This window comes from Bos indicus, chromosome 18 (genome assembly GCF_029378745.1).
Source record: "Bos indicus isolate NIAB-ARS_2022 breed Sahiwal x Tharparkar chromosome 18, NIAB-ARS_B.indTharparkar_mat_pri_1.0, whole genome shotgun sequence".
NCBI lineage: Eukaryota > Metazoa > Chordata > Mammalia > Artiodactyla > Bovidae > Bos > Bos indicus.
This window is the reverse complement of record NC_091777.1, coordinates 45,075,458-45,092,806: the sequence shown is the minus strand read 5'-3', so window position 1 is coordinate 45,092,806 and position 17,349 is coordinate 45,075,458. Positions and strand designations below refer to the sequence as shown.

Below are 17,349 nucleotides of genomic sequence, written 5' to 3'. Positions count from 1 at the left end.
TGTGTTTCTGTGGCCACAGACACACAGACAGACAATCACATAGGAACATGATACAGAATGTATTTTTTTAATTACTTTTTTTAATTATAGGATAATTGCTTTACAGAATTTTGTTGTTTTCTTTCAAACCTCAACATGAATCAGCCATAGGTAAACATATATCCCTTCCCTTTTAAACCAAAAAAAAATTTTTTTTTGGCATTTCTGGGTCTTTGTTGTGGTGGTGGAATGTGGGATCTTAGTTCCCTGACCAGGGATCAAATCCATGTCCCCTGCAATGGAAAGTGGATTCTTAACCACTGGATGTCCAGGGAAGCACCCACAAAATGTATTTCTTACCAGAAGTTGACATGAAAGAAGTTGGGAAAACAGACTGGCTAACTCAAGAGTTCAGAATTTCTCCTATGTGCCAAGCCCTCCCTCTGGGCAGAAGTCCATATTTACCATGGAAGCCCCATTTTTTACCTGTGATCTGTGGTCCTACTGACATTGTGCTTTTTGAGGGTTACTGACATCTTTTCTTTCCTTACCATTATCAGTGGTGTTGCCATTACCATTCTTTCCTAGATCCTGGCTTTGGAGCTCCAAGTCCATCCACCTTTCTCCACATCCCATATCCACCCTCTCTAGTCTAGCCTTTGTCATGTGTCATCTGGGAGACTGCCTCCTATAGGGGACTGGGGGCTGTGGGGGCCTAATCGAGGAAAATGATATGACAATGAGGTCACAGTAGCACACCTAAGTTTTATTGGGTGATGCTTTGACAGTTCTCTGCTGAGGAAGTCCCTCTCAGTGAAAATCTGTCCAGAGGCTACAACATGGGAGTTGCTGCTCAGAAGGGGTGAGGGCAAGGGGCCTGTCGGCAGGGAAGGGGCATTTCTGGTGGTCCAGGTGGTGTCCTTTGGCAGCACAGTGGGAGTCTCTGGGTCAGGGTGCTCCAAAGGTCTTGTAACCACAAGTCTTTGCCTTAGCAATGGACTTGAGATACTGGGTGTGGTTTTGTGGACTATGCAAGGCAAGGAGGCCCTGAATAGCTAAAAATTTGCTTGTTTGGGCTCTTTTCAAACAATTCATATGTAAAAATTTGAGTTTGGTGTCTGTGAGCTCTTGAGCTAATGGTGAAGAAATACAAGTAGACAACCGGCAGTTAAGAAATAGATAACCAAGGGGCCAGTATACAGAGGCCGTTTCTCGCTTGTATATGGAACACTCCCTCAATTCATTCTCCACACAGAAATTGGAGCCATCTTTTAAAAATGCAGATCAAGCCTTGACATTTCACTGCTTTCTTATTGTTTCCATTTGCCTGTTAACCTTTGCTGATCCCTTTATTTTCAGCCTTTCTCAATCATTTATGTTCATATGTGTCTCTTATATCAGCATATAGGTGAGTCTTGCTTTATGAGCCAAATTGGACATCTTGTTTTAATAAACCAGTTAATCCTCTGAATGGGCTTAATTTCATCCACATGAATTAATCCACTTTGTCATGTTATAATTACCATGTATTATATTTGCTGTATTTCCTTCTCTACTTGATATTTTCTTTGTTTACTTTTATTTGGATATTAAGTAAGGTTGATATTTTTGTTCTAGTAATTACCTCTGTACTTAATCTTATTTAACCTAATATCAGGTTTGTTAGTTTTTTAAAAGCTGTATTGAAATGCAGTTTATATGCCATAAGATCCATTCATTTAACGTATGTAATCCATTGATTCTTATATATATTCACAGATACGTGCAACCATCACCACAGTCCATTTTATATTTTTTAATAAAAATTTTTTTAAAAGATTTTTTTGATGTGGACCATTTTAAAAGTCTTTACTGAATGTGTTACAATATTGTTTCAGCTGTTTATGTTCTGGTTTTCTGGCTGCGAGGCATGTGGGATCTTAGCTCCCTGACCAGGAATTGAGCTTGCACCTTCTGTATTGGAAGGTGGAGTCTTAACCACTAGGGCTGCCAGGGAAGTCCCACCACAGTCTGTTTTAAAACATTTCAAGCATCTCAACTCTCACATCCGTACATGACTACTGTTAAAACCATAGCCTTGACTAGACAGACCTTTGTTGGCAAAGTAATGTCTCTGCTTTTTAATATGCTGTCTAGGTTGGTCATAGCCTTTCTTCCAAGGAGCAAGCGTCTCTTTTAATTTCATGTCTACAGTCACCACCTGCAGTGATTTTGAAGCCCAAGAAAATAAAGTCGGCCACTGTTTCCATTTTTTCCCCATCTATTTGCCATGAAGTGATGGGACCAGATGCCATGATCTTCATTTTATGAATGTTGAGTTTTAAGCCAACTTTTTCACTTTCCTGTTTCACTTTCATCAAGAGGCTGTTTAGTTCTTTGCTTTCTGTCATAAGGGTGGTATTTCTCCCGGCAATCTTGATTCCAGCTTGTGCTTCATCTAGCCCAGCGTTTCTCATGATGTACTCTGCATATAAATTAAATAAGCAGGGTGACAATATACAGCCTTGACATACTTCTTTCCCTATTTGGAACTAGTCTGTTGTTCCATGTCCATTCTAACTATTGCTTCCTGACCTGCATACTGATTTCTCAAAAGGCAGGTCAGGTGGTCTGGTATTCCCATCTCTTTAAGAACTTTCCACAGTTTATGGTGATCTACACAGTCAAAGGAGAGTTGGACTATAAGGAAAGCTAAATGTCGAAGAACTGATGCTTTTGAACTGTGGTGTTGGAGAAGACTCTTTAGAGTCCCTTGGACTACAAGGGGATCAAACCAGTCTATCCTAAAGGAAATCAGTCCTGAATATTCATTGGAAGGACTGATATTGAAGCTGAAACTCCAAAACTTTGGCCACCTGATGTGAAGAACTGACTCATTGAAAAAGACCCTGATGCTGGGAAAGATTGAAGGTGGGAGGAGAAGGGGATGACAGAGGATGAAATGGTTGGATGGCATCACCACCTCAATGGACATGAGTTTGAGTAAACTCCAGGAGTTGGTGATGGACAGGGAGGCCTGGTGTGCTGCAGTCCATGGGGTTGCAAAGAGTCAGACATGACTGAGCAGCTGAACTGATCATCTCAAAAATGAAGCCCTGTAACCTCTACCTATCACTTCTACCCCTCTGGCCTTCTCTCCCAGTCACAGGTAACCCCTAATCTACTTTCTGTCTCTACAGATTTTTCTTCTCCATTCATATTAATGGAATCATATAAAATGTAGTCCTTGTAACACTGACTTCTTTCACTTAACATAATGTTTTTGATGTCTATCCATGTTATAGCATGTGTCAGTATGTCCTTCCCATTTGTGGTCAAATAATATTCTATTGTATGGATACACGGTATTTTATTTGTTTGTCAGTTGATGGAAATTTGGGTTGTTTCTACCTTTTGGCTATTATGAATAATTCTGTTATAAGCATTCATGTACAAGTTTTTGTGGTATATGTTTTCATTTCTTTTGACTGTGTGCCCAGGAATTGCTAGGTCATGTGATGGGTGGGTGATCTAACATTAAATGCTTTGAGAATTGGCAACCATTTGGCAACCACTGTTTGCCAAGGTGGCTGCACCATTTTACATTCCCGCCAGCAGTGTAAGAAGGTTCTGATTTCCCCATATCTTCACAAATGCTTGCTTTTATTGAATGTCTTTTTTCCCCCCTTTGGCTGTGCTGCACAGTATGTGGGATCTTAGTTCCCTGACCAGGGATCAAACCTGCACCCCCTGCAGTGGAAGCATGAGTTTTCAACCACTGGACCACTAGGGAAGACCTTTGGATGCCTTTTTGTTTATAGTCATCCTAGTGGGTGTGACGTGGTATTTCACTGAGGTTTTGATTTGCGTTTTGCTGATTGCTAATGATGTTGAGCAACTTTTCTTGTGCTTATTAGTCATTTATATATCTTTTTTGAACAAATGCCAATTTAAGTCTGCTCATTTTTAAATTTTCTTGTCTCCTTACTGTTGAGTTGTAAGAGTTCTTTATATATTCTGGATGCAAGTCTTTTATCAGGTTTTCAAATATTTTTTTCTATTTCATGGGTAAGTGGTCTTTTTACTTTCCTGATCGTGTTCTTTGAAGCATAAAAGTTTAAAATTTTTATGAAATTCAGTTTATCTATTTCCTCCACTTGTTTGCTTATAGTTTTTAGTATCATATTTAAGTAAGATTTGCCTAACCTTAAATCATGAAGATTTATGCTTATGGTTTCTCCTGGGAATTTTATAGTTTTAGCCTTTATATTTTGATCAATGATGCATTTATTTAATTAATTTATTTATTTGGCTGTGCCAGGTCTTAGTTGCAGCACTCCAGATCTTCAGTCTTCATTGCAGCATATGGGATCTTTAGCTGAGGCATGTGGGATCTAGTTCTCTGACCAGGGATTGAATCCAGGCCCCCTGCATTGGGAGCATGGAGTCTTAGTCAGTGGACCACCAAAAAGTTGGCAATGATGCATTTTAAATTAATTGTTGTGTATGGTGTAAGGAAGGGAACAATCCCTATCCATTTGTTGAAAATACTGTTTTTTCCCTTTTAACTGATTTGGCACCTTTGTCAAATATCAATTGACTACAAATATGAGGATTTATTTCTGGACTCTCATTGGTCTATATGTCTATCCTAGGTCAACATCCCACTGTTCTGATTATTCTAGATTACAGTGAATTTTGAAATGGCAAAGTGCGAGTATTCTAACTTTGTTATTTTTCAAGATTGTTTTGGGTATTTTAGGTCTTTCCACTTCCATATGTGGATACTTTAGGACAGCTGGTGACTTTCTGCATAAAGACAGCAGCTGGAGTTTTGATAGGAATTTCACTGAATTTGTAGACCAATTTGAGAAGTATTGCCATCTTAACAATCTTAAATTTTCTGATTCATGAACATGGGTGTCTTTTCATTTATTTTAGGCCTTCTTTAATTTCTTTCAATGTGTTTTATATTTATATTTTTATGTATTTATCTTTTCAGAATAAGAATATTAAACATCTTTTGTTAAATTTATTCCTAAACATTTTATTATTTTGATGGTATTATAAATGAAGTTATTTTCTTAATTTCAACTTTAGATTACTGGTTGATAGTGCAGAGAAATACGATTAATTTTCTGTATTGATCTTGTATCTTGCAACCTTGCTAAATATGTTTATTAGTTCTAGTAGTTTTTTAGTGGATTTTAAAGGATTTTTCTATATGTATTATCATGTCATCTGTAAATAGAGACAGTTTTACTTCTTCCTTTCCAGTCTGGTTATTTATTTCCTTTTCTTTTCTAATTGACCTGGCACACCCTCCAGTACAACGTTGAATAGTAGTGGTAAGAATAGACATTCTTGTCTTGGTCTCAATTTTAGGGGGAAAGCATTTTGTTTTTCACCATGTTAGCTATGGGTTTTTCATAGATACCTTTTATCAATTTAAGAAAGTTACTTTCTATTCCTACTTTTTTGATGTTTTTAATTATGAAAAGGTATTATATTTTGTCAAATAGAGTTTATGCATTTATCAAGATGATCATGTATGTGTCCTTTGTTCAATTGACATGGTATATTACATTGATTGATTTTGAGTGTTAAACCAACCTTTCATTCCTGGGATACATTTGGATTTTGATTGGCAGTATTTTTTGAGGATTTGTGTATATATATTTATAAGAGATTTTTCTTTTTTTGTGATGTCTTTCTCTGGTTTTAATATAAGTGTAATACTGGCATCATAAAATGAGTTGGAAAGGATTTTCCCTTCTGCTATTTGTTTTGAATAGTTAGGAAGAATTTATATTAATTCTTTAGATCTTGGGTAGAATTCATCAGTGAAGTCTTCTGATCGTAGGCTTTCCTTTATGGAAAGTTTAAAACTGCTAATTCACCCTTTTTTCCCAATAATTATATTTAGTATATGCTATAAAAGTGAAAGTATTAGTTTCTCAGTCGTGTCTGACTCTTTGTGATCCCATGGGCTGTAGCCTGCCAAGCTCCTTTGTCCATGGAATTCTCCAAGCAAGAATATTGGAGTGGATAGCCATTCCTTCCTCCAGGGGATCTTCCCAACCCAGGGATCAAACCCGGGTCTACCGAATTGCAGGCAGATTCTTTACTGTCTGAGCCACCAGGGAAACCCATATATGTTATCAGTTCAGTTCAGTTCAGTTGCTCAGTCGTTTCCGACTCTTTGCAACCCCATGAATCGCAGCAATATGCACCATAATTAAAAGGCAGAGATTTTCAGATTAGATAAAAAGTAAAACTGAACTATATACTGTCTACAAGAAACACATTTTAAATTTAAAGACATAAATAGGTTATAAGTAAAATGATGGAGAAAGATATTCTATATGATAGCAGTCAGAAGAAAGCTAAAATGGTTCTATCACATGATTCCATGGAGGCCTCCTGCTTTTCACACCATGCTGTGAGTTGATAAATGGTTGACCTGAACCTGTTGTTGAACTCTTTGGTTCAAAATACCTCTTGTTCATTCAATGGACTTTTTCCCTTTCCTAGAGCTGTTTTAGACGGTCAACACCGAAATCAGATTGATTATATTCTTTGCAGCCAAAGATGGAGAAGCTCTATACAGTCAGCAAAAACAAGACTGGGAGCTGGCTGTGGCTCAGATCATGAACTCCTTATTGCCAAATTCAGACTTAAATTGAAGAAAGTAGGGAAAACCACTAGACCATTCAGATATGACCTAAATCAAATCCCTTATGATTATACAGTGGAAGTGAAAATAGATTTAAGGGACTAGATCATAGACAGAGTGCCTGATGAACTATGGATGGAGGTTTGTGATATTGTACAGGAGACAGGGATCAAGACCATCCCCATGGAAAAGAAATGCAAAAAAGCAAAATGGCTGTCTGAGGAGGGCTTACAAATAGCTGTGAAAGCAGAGAAGTGAAAGGCAAAGGAGAAAAGGAAAGATATAAGCATCTGAATGCAGAGTTCCAAAGAATAGCAAGGAGAGATAAGAAAGCCTTCCTCAGCGATCAATGCCAAGAAACAGAGGAAAACAACAGAATGGAAAAGACTAGAGATCTCTTCATGAAAATTAAAGATACCAAGGGAACATTTCATGCAAAGATGGGCTCAATAAAGGACAGAAATGGTATGGACCTAACAGAAGCAGAAGATATTAAGAAGAGGTGGCAAGAATACACAGAAGAACTGTACAAAAAAGATCTTCACGACCCAGATAATCACGATGGTGTGATCACTCACCTAGAGCCAGACATCCTGGAATGCCAAGTCAAGTGGGCCTTAGAAAGCATCACTATGAACAAAGCTAGTGGAGGTGATGGAAGTCCAGTTGAGCTATTTCAAATCCTGGAAGATGACGCTGTGAAAGTGCTGCATTCATATGCCAGCAAATTTGGAAAACTCAGCAGTGGCCCCAGGACTGGAAAAGGTCAGTTTTCATTCCAGTCCCAAAGAAAGGCAATGCCAAAGAATGCTCAAACTACAGCACAGTTGCACTCATCTCACACGCTAGTAAAGTAATACTCAAAATTCTTTAAGCCAGGCTTCAGCAATATGTGAACCGTGAACTTCCAGATGTTCAAGCTGGATTTAGAAAAGGTAGAAGAACCAGAGATCAAATTGCCAACATCTGCTGGATCATTGAAAAAGCAAGAGAGTTCCATAAAAACATCTATTTCTGCTTTATTGACTATGCCAAAGCCTTTGACTGTGTGGATCACAATAAACTGTGGAAAATTCTGAAAGAGATGGGAATACCAGACCACCTGACCTGCCTCTTGAGAAACCTATGCAGGTCAGGAAGCAATGGTTAGAACTGGACATGGAACAACAGACTGGTTCCAAATAGGAAAAGGAGTACGTCAAGGCTGTATATTGTCACCCTGCTTATTTAACTTATATGCAGAGTACATCATGAGAAACGCTGGGCTGGAAGAAGCACAAGCTGGAATCAAGATTGCTGGGAGAAATATCAATAAGCTCAGATATGCAGATGACACTACCCTTATGGCAGAAAGTGAAGAGGAACTAAAGAGCCTCTTGATGAAAGTGAAAGTGGAGAGTGCAAAAATTGGCTTAAAGCTAAACATTCAGAAAATGAAGATCATGGCATCTGGTCCCATCACTTCATAGGAAATAGATGGGGAAACAGTGGAAACAGTGTCAGACTTTATTTTTCTGGGCTCCAAAATCACTGCAGATGGTGTTTGCAGCCATGAAATTAAAAGACACTTACTCCTTGGAAGGAAAGTTATGACCAACCTAGATAGCATTTTGAAAAGCAGAGGCATTACTTTGCCAACAAAGGTCCATCTAGTCAAGGCTATGTTTTTTCCAGTGGTCATGTGTGGATGTGAGAGTTGGATTGTGAAGAAAGCTGAGCGCAGAAGAATTGATGCTTTTGAACTGTGGTGTTGGAGAAGACTCTTGAGAGTCCCTTGGACTGCAAGGAGATCCAACCAGTCCATTCTAAAGGAGATCAGTCCTGGGTGTTCATTGGAAGGATTGATGCTAAAGCTGAAACTCCAATACTTTGGCCACCTCATGCGAAGAGTTGACTCATTGGAAAAGACCCTGATGCTGGGAGGGATTGGGGGCAGGAGGAGAAGGGGACGATAGAGGATGAGATGGCTGGATGACATCACCGACTTGATGGACATGAGTTTGAGTGAACTCCGGGAGTCGGTGATGGACAGGGAGGCCTGATGTGCTGCGATTCACGGGGTCGCGAAGATTCGGATAGGACTGAGCGCTGTTTTAATGGATATTGACTCTCAGTCACTGATATATGATTTTCAAGTTTATTCTCAAACTATAGATAAGGATCACATGATAACAGAACTGAATTTTTAGAATATCCGCAGCTAAATGTGTATATGAGTATATTATTAGCAAATATTTTTCTCTTTAGATGTTACTGGATTCTTAGGAGTTATTAATATTTGGTAGTCTTGGCTCACAAAATTTCAAAATTAATTTTTGAACATTTGTTCTTCAAATATGAACTGGGGACATGTTACATGCTGGGCAATATGTTCAGGCTTTGGGTCACAGAGATGTGAATTCAAGTTCTAGTTCTTCATTTGCCAGCTATTGTGCCTTTGGGCAATCACTTAACCATTCTGAGTCATGGTATATAAAATAGGCTTTGTAATATGTAGCTTGTATGATGTTGTAAGTAAAATGTTAAGTAAAATTCTACATATAAAACAGTGCTGGATTTGAGACACTTCATAAATGTTAGTTTTTCGAACTTTACAAATTACTCATTTTAGAAATTTTAAAATGAGACCACTTACTAGCATTTTAACAAATTAGTTACGTAAAATTAGTTTCCTCTGAGGAATTCCCTGGTGGTTCAGTGGTTAAGATGCCATACTTTCACTGCTGAGGGCCGAGGTTCAATCTCTGATTGGGGAACTAAGGTCATGCATACACATGTGGTGCATAGCATAACTGAGCTTTCCTAATTGGTTCTAATTTAGAAAATCCCTTGGATATAAAAAATATGGTTGCAGGTATTCATTCTTCTAAATATATGTTGTGTTTGTGACGTGTAAGTATAATATAAAGTGCAGGTTAGGCAATATTTACTTAGTATGTGAAAGAAAAAACTGTCCTTTGACCTTAGAAACAACTGAGAATTAGACTACAAGGTGTCTGGTTTAATATTTCAGTAAGCTTAATACAGGCCTCACTAGGAATTTTGTTGTCATTTTCAACTGTAGCACAGGGGAAATCTTGACATAATGATGACAAACTTCATGGTTTTTACAATTCCTTGTTGCCTGAGAAGACAGGATTTTTCCTACCTTGATCACCATTTCATATTTTCTAATTTACCAAACCTGCCCTCTTTTTGTAAATCTGTGTAAATGTCATGTGATACATTCCTGATAAACTCTATAACTATATTCGCTTACTTGTTAATTGAGCCACCTGAGTCCCTCTTTTCTTTCTGCAATTAAAAAAAAAAGCCCTCTTTTTTTGTATTTATCTCTTACCTTCCTTCTGTGGATGACCTCTCCAGATGCTAAAGTCTGAATGCTCTCCAAGAGGATTCCTGCGGTTCTGGAAGTCTCCAGGAAGCTTTTTGAGAGCTTGGAGGTGCTGTGTGCTGTGCAATTCCTGATAAAATGGAAGTCTAATTCAGGTAGTGTCTTTCAGTCTGGAGAGGGAGGAAACTCTAAGCAAGTGAGACACTGAGTTAGGAGTTTTTACTTCAGGCTAATGCTAAATTAGAAACCCAACAGTTAGGTCTAAACATGGAATATCCTTGATAATTCTCTATGTGAGTTGCTTTTGAGGCATTTTTCTTTTGCCCAAAGGAAGGACTTACAATTTCATAATTTCACTCAAACTTACATGAAGTATAACTTGGAATATTTTTCAGTATGTCACAGTTCAGAACAGGAAGCTGATAAACAATGGAAAAAATAAGAACATTGTGAGCTTTGTTTGGAAGCCTACTTCAGAATTAAAGCTTTTGGGGAAAAAGTATACAAATCATATATTTTGAAGCTGTGTTGACAGGTGCTTATAAGATCGTGATATTTTCCCTGGTGAATTGTAAAGTAATGACTATCTTTATTGTTAGTAATGCTTTTTGCCTTAAGCATTTTTTTGCCTCCCATTTTATCTTATGTTATACTAGCTCTAAGTGGGTGAATATTTGTTTGGCATTTGTTTTTCTGTCTCTACTTTCATTCTCTCTTTATCGCTCTCTCTTTTTTTTTTTAATAAGCTTTATCTTTTTTTTAGTGCAGCTTTAGATTTACACAAAAATTGCAAAGAGAGTTGCCAAATACTTTGCACCCAGTTTCCCCTAATAACTTCTTACATTAGTATGCTACATTTGTTATAATTAGCAAACCAATGTTGATACATTATTATTAACCAAAGTTAATTCTTTGGTTATTTAACTCTTCCCAGTTTTTAAAAAAGTATTTATTTATTTAGCTGTGCGGAGTCTTAGTTGCAGCACGTGGGATCTTCGATCTTCATTGCATCTTGAAGAATCTTTAGTTGGGGATGTGAGATCTACCTCCCTGACCAGGGATTGAACCTGGGTCCCCTGCATTGGGAGTGCAGAGTTTTAGCCACTGGATTACCAGGGAAGTCCCTAGCTTTCCCCAGTTTTTGCCTTTTTCTGTCTCAGAATCTGGTCTAGGATACCACATTAGACTTAGTTGTCATGTCTTCTTGCTTTTCTTGCTTGTGACAGTGTCTCAGACTTTCCTTTTTTTTTTTTTAAATGACTTTGGCAGTTTTGAGTAGTTCTGGTCAGGTTTTTTGTAGACTATCCATCAATTGGGGTTTTTTCTGATGTTTATCTCATTATTAGACTGAAATTGTGGGGTTTAGGGAGAAAGATCACACCGGTGAAGTGCCATTTTCATCACCTTCTATCAAAGGTATGCACTACCGTTATGACTTATCACTGTTGATGCTGACCTTAATCACCTGCAGAGGTAGTGTTTGTCAGGATTCTTCACTACCCCATCCCTCCATCCTTCTCATACTTGGAAGTAAGTCCCAATGTCCTGTCCACACCTAAGTAGTGGAGTTATGCTCCACCTCCTTGAGGGTGTAGCATCTACATAAATTATTTTAACTTCTAATGTCTGGATATTTGTCTCTTCTCCTCCGTCTATTTATTTAATCTTTTATCTATTCAGGGGACTTCCCAGGTGATGCAATGGTAAAGAATCCACTTGCCAATGCAGAAGATGAAAGAGATGCAGGTTTGACCCCTGGGTCTAGAAAATCCCCTGGAGTAGGAAATGTCAACCCACTCCAGTATTCTTGCCTGAAAAATTCCATGGACAAAGGAGCCTGGCAGGCTATAGTCCATGGGGTTGCCAAGAGTCAGTTACGACTGAGATTGAACTCATATACACATACACATGGACTCCTGGATATTTACTTTAGACTTTAGGTTATAATACAATCTACTTCATTTATTCCCTCAAATTGTTCCAGCTTTGGACCGGCAGCTCTCTTCAGTTGTCTCCTGTGTTCTTTTGGCATACTTTCTTTAATGTGAGATTTTTTCCCTGCCCAGTCCTAGAATCAGCCATTCTTCCAAGGAACCCTTGGTACCTTTTGTTGGAGGATGGTATTAGAAACCAAAATGTGGGAGCTAAGAGTGCTATTTACTACTGCCATATCGTTGCTTCTAGGTCCTCTCAGAGCAAGGGAATATGTATGTATAATATACGTCTCCTTTTAAACAGCATGTATATGTGATTTTCTTCTTTTAAAAATCCAATCTGAGGACTCTGCTTTTGTAGGCAATTTAAATGATTTAGTTTATTATGAACACTGCTTACATTGGAAGCTCTGGGATGCCCTGCCTCATCATAGCTATCTATCAGTTCAGTTCAGTCGCTCAGTCATATCCAACTCTTTGCAACCCCATGGACAGCAGCACGCCAGGTTTCCCTGTCCATCACCAGCTCCCAGAGCTTGCTCAGACTCATGTCCATTGAGTCGGTGATGGCACCCAACCATCTCTTTCTCTGTCGTCCCCTTCTCCTCCTGCCTTCAATCTTTCCCAGCATCAGGGTCTTTTCCAATGAGTTAGTTCTTCAATCAGGTCCCCAAAGTTTTGGAGTTTCAGCTTCAGCATCAGTCCTTCCAATGAATGTCTAGGGATGATTTCCTTTAGGATTGACTGATTTGATCTCCTTGCAATCCAACGGACTCTCAAGAGTCTTCTCCAACACCACAGTTCAAAAGCATCAGTTCAGTGCTCAGCTTTCTTTATGGTCCTACTCTCATATTCATACATGACTACTGGAAAGATCATAGCTTTGACTAGACAGATCTTTATTGGCAAAGTAATGTCTCTGCTTTTTAATATGCTGTCTAGGTTGGTCATAGCTTTTCTTCCACGGAGCAAGCATCTTTTAATTTCATGGCTGCAGTCACCATCTGCAGTGATTTTGAAACCCAAGAAAATAAAGCCTGGCACTGTTTCCATTTTTTCCCCATCTATTTGCCATGAAGTGATGGGACCAGATGCCATGATCTTAGTTTTTCTGAATGTTGAATTTTAAGCCCACTTTTTCACTATCCTCTTTCACTTTCATCAAGAGGCTCTTTAGTTCTTCTTTACTTTCTGCCATAAGGGTGGTGTCATCTGCATGTCTGAGGTTATTGATATTTCTCCTGGCAATCTTGATTCCAGCTTGTGCTTCATCCAGTCTGGCATTTCGCATGATGTACTCTGCATAGAAATTAAATAAACAGGGTGACAATATACAGCCTTGATGTACTCCTTTCCCAATTTGGAACCAGTCCATTGTTCCATGTCCAGTTCTAACTGTTGCTTCTTGACCTGCATACAGATTTCTCAGGAGGCAGGTCAGGTGGTCTGGTATTCCCATCTTTTCAAGAATTTTCCACAGTTTGTTTTAATCCACACAGTCAAAGGCTTTAATGTCATCAATGAAGCAGAAGTAGATGTGTTTCTAGAATTCTCTTGCTTTTTCTATGATCCGGTGAATGTTGGCAATTTGATCTCTGGTTCCTCTGCCTTTTCTAAGTCCAGCTTGAACAGCTGTAGGTTCTCGGTTCATGTACTGTTGAAGCCTCGCTTGGAGAATTTTCAGCATTGCTTTGCTAGTGTGTGAAATGAGTTGCAACTGTTCAGTAGTTTGAACATTCTTTGGCATTGCCTTCTTTGAGATTGAAATGAAAACTGACCTTTTCTAGTCCTGTGGCCACTGCTGAGTTTTCCAAATTTGCTGGCATATCCATGGCAGCATCTATATCTCCTGGCCTGAAATTTTCCATAACTGCTGGAGTCTGAGCTTCCCTGGTGGCTCAGGAGACCCAAGTTCGACCCCTGGGTTGGGAAGTTCCCCTGGAGAAGGGAATGGTAACCCACTCCACTATTCTTGCCCAAAGAATGCCTTGGACAGAGGAGCCTGGCGGGCTACAGTCCATGGGGTTGCAAAGAGTTGGACATAATTCGTGACTAAAGAAGAAGCCGAAGTCTGCTCAGCCACATGCAGTCTAGGGTGAAAATATCTGAAAGCTTATACCGAGCAGCATCTCTCAACCACTGACTGATAAATATACACCCCAACCTCTTCTCCCCTTTTCACTCTGGACTCATTCTGCAGGGACTTGATGCAGTGCTCAAAAATCTCCAACAGGACTAAGCTGCAGTTATCCACAATGAGAACGTGTTTCATAACATACCCTTTTGTGACTGCCTTCCCTTTCTTGTCTCACTTTTCCATTCCCCAACTAGTGCTTCTGGGGATCACTTCCCAAATAAACGACTTGCACTTGGATCTTTGTTTCAGGTTGTGCTTCTGGGGAATCTAAATTAATACACCGACATATGTGAATATATTTCTATGAGGTAATGCTTTTTCTATATAACTATGATTCTCCCACTCCTACTCCTTTCCTGTCTTCTCTTCCTATTCCTTATTTTCTCTTTATTCTGGCAATAGTTTAGAAGTTTTACACTCTATTTCTCTTGTTTTTGAGGTTTCTTTTATGTTTTTAATATGCTTAGTGAGCAATATCTCCACTTTCCTACAGAATAATGGAAGGACTTTAGGAAACTTTTAAGCTGATCTGTCTTATCATTCAGATCATCACTAAGTAGTTTTAAATTCCACCTTTTTCTTCTTTTTGACCAGGCTGCATGGCTTGAGGGATCTTATTTCCCCAACCGGGGACTGAACCCAGGACTTTGACAGTGAACAAGTAGAGTCCCAACCACTGGATCACCAGGGAATTCCCAAATTCTGCCTTCTTTTAATTACTTCTTCTTCCTGTAAGTTGGACATTACTTTTTAGAAATATGTTTTTTAATAGTCATTACTTATTTAAATACATTTATGAATTTCTATGCTGTTTTTCTTGCTTGTACCTGCAAGCAAGAGTGTACTTTTCTCCTCAAAGTATAACCATTTGTAATTCTTTAGCAACATTTGTCTGTCAGTAATATACTCTCTCAGTATTAAAAAAAATATTTCATTTATTTTTGGCTGTGCTGGGTCTTCATTACTGCTCAAGGGCTTTCTCTAGTTGCAATGAGTAGGGGCTACTATCTAGTTTTGGTGTGTGGGCTTCTCACTGTGATGGCTTCTCCTATTGTAGAGCACGGGCTCTAGGGTGTGTGGCTTCAGTGCTTGCAGCACATGGGTTTCAGTGGTTGTGACTCATGGGCTCAGTAGCTGCAGGGCACAGGCTCTGGAGTCTGGGGTCAGTAGTCTTGATGTGAGGACCTAGTTGCTCCATGGCATGTGGGATCTTCCTGGACCAGGGATCAAACCCATGTCTCCTGCATTGGCAGGTGAACTCTTAACCACTGGACACCAGGAAAGTCCTCACAATATTTTTTTTTAAATGTCTTTATTTCACTCTTACTCTTGATAATTTCACAATTATCTCACTGATTATTTAGTATAGAGTTCTAGATTGACAATTTCCCTAAATTCTGTATACTACTGTCCTTTAATTTTTATATCCAGAGTTTTGATAAGAAATGTGCCGGCAGCCAAGTCTCATGTGTGTGTGTGTGTGTGTGTGTGTGTGTGTGTGTGTGTATTAGGCAATCTGACTCTTCTTTTTGGTAGCTTTTAAAGATTGTATTCTTACATTTCATATGTTTTTGTATTTTACTAGGGTTTCTTTGATGGGGTGATGGTTTTTCTTTTTAATTTATCCTACTCAGCGGTGAGGATCCCTAATTTCATAATTTCAGCTATTGTATCTTAAAATATTACCTTCTCCTATCTCTGTGAATTCTTAATTTGTGATCTCATTATATATAATATCAGATCAGATCAGATCAGTTGCTCAGTCATGTCCGACTCTTTGCGACCCCATGAATCGCAGCACGCCAGGCCTCCCTGTCCATCACCAACTCTCAGAGTTCACTCAGACTCATGTCCATAGAATCAGTGATGCCATCCAGCCATCTCATCCTCTGTTGTCCCCTTCTCCTCCTGCCCCCAATCCCTCCCAGCATCAGAGTCTTTTCCAATGAGTCAACTCTTCGCATGAGGTGGCCAAAGTACTAGAGTTTCAGCTTTAGCATCATTCCTTCCAAAGAAATCCCAGGGCTGATCTCCTTCAGAATGGACTGGTTGGATCTCCTTGCAGTCCAAGGGACTCTCAAGAGTCTTCTCCAATACCACAGTTCAAAAGCATCAATTCTGCAGCGCTCAGCTTTCTTCACAGTCCAACTCTCACATCCATACGTGACCACAGGAAAAACCATAGCCTTGACTAGACGAACCTTTGTTGGCAAAGTAATGTCTCTGCTTTTGAATATGCTATCTAGGTTGGTCATTACTTTCCTTCCAAGGAGTAAGCGTCTTTTAATTTCATGGCTGCAGTCACCATCTGCAGTGATTTTGGAGCCCAGAAAAATAAAGTCTGACACTGTTTCCACTGTTTCCCCATCTATTTCCCATGAAGTGATGGGACCAGATGCCATGATCTTTGTTTTCTGAATGTTGAGCTTTAAACCAACTTTTTCACTTTCCACTTTCACCTTCATCAAGAGGCTTTTGAGTTCCTCTTCACTTTCTGCCATAAGGGTGGTGTCATCTGCATATCTGAGGTTATTGATATTTCTCCCGGCAATCTTGATTCCAGCTTGTGTTTCTTCCAGTCCAGCGTTTCTCATGATGTACTCTGCATATAAGTTAAATAAACAGGGTGACAATATACGGCCTTGACGTACTCCTTTTCCTATTTGGAACCAGTCTGTTGTTCCATGTCCAGTTCTAACTGTTGCTTCCTGACCTGCATACAAATTTCTCAAGAGGCAGATCAGGTGGTCTGGTATTCCCATCTCTTTCAGAATTTTCCACAGTTTATTGTGATCCACACACTCCAAGGCTTTGGTGTAGTCAATAAAGCAGAAATAGATGTTTTTCTGGAACTCTCTTGCTTTTTCCATGATCCAGCAGATGTTGGCAATTTGATCTCTGGTTCCTCTGCCTTTTCTAAAACCAGCTTGAACATCAGGAAGTTCACGTATTGCTTAAGCCTGGCTTGGAGAATTTTAAGCATTACTTTACTAGCGTGTGAGATGAGTGCAACTGTGCGGTAGTTTGAGCATTTTTTGGCATTGCCTTTCTTTGATATCATGTCATCTGCAAATAGTAACAGTTTTACTTATTACTTTTCAATTTAGATGCTTTTATTTCTTTTTTTTGCCTAATTACTCTGGCTAGGATTTCCAATACTGTGTTAAATAAAAGTGGTGAGAGTGATCATCTTTGTCTTGTTCCTGATCTTAGAGGAACAGTTTTCAGCTTCTAACTATTGAATATGGTATTAGTTCTGGGTTTGTCACATGTGGCCTTTATTATGTTGAGATCCGTTCCCTCTTATAAG

At 39.1% G+C, this 17,349-nt stretch overlaps 1 long non-coding RNA gene across 3 annotated transcripts in view; it reads left to right on the top strand.

Annotated features, from left to right (window-relative positions):
• The window catches only part of LOC139177102 (uncharacterized), a 245,302-nt gene that overhangs the window by 41,659 nt on the left and 186,294 nt on the right, over positions 1 to 17,349 (top strand). For 2 of the 3 annotated variants that reach the window (XR_011561535.1, XR_011561536.1), the window contains exon 1: positions 14,637 to 14,770. The exons of the other annotated variant lie outside the window; for it this stretch is intronic. This is a non-coding gene — a long non-coding RNA (uncharacterized lncRNA). Of the gene's footprint in view, positions 1 to 14,636; positions 14,771 to 17,349 lie in introns of those variants that run through there. 3 annotated transcript variants of the gene reach the window in all.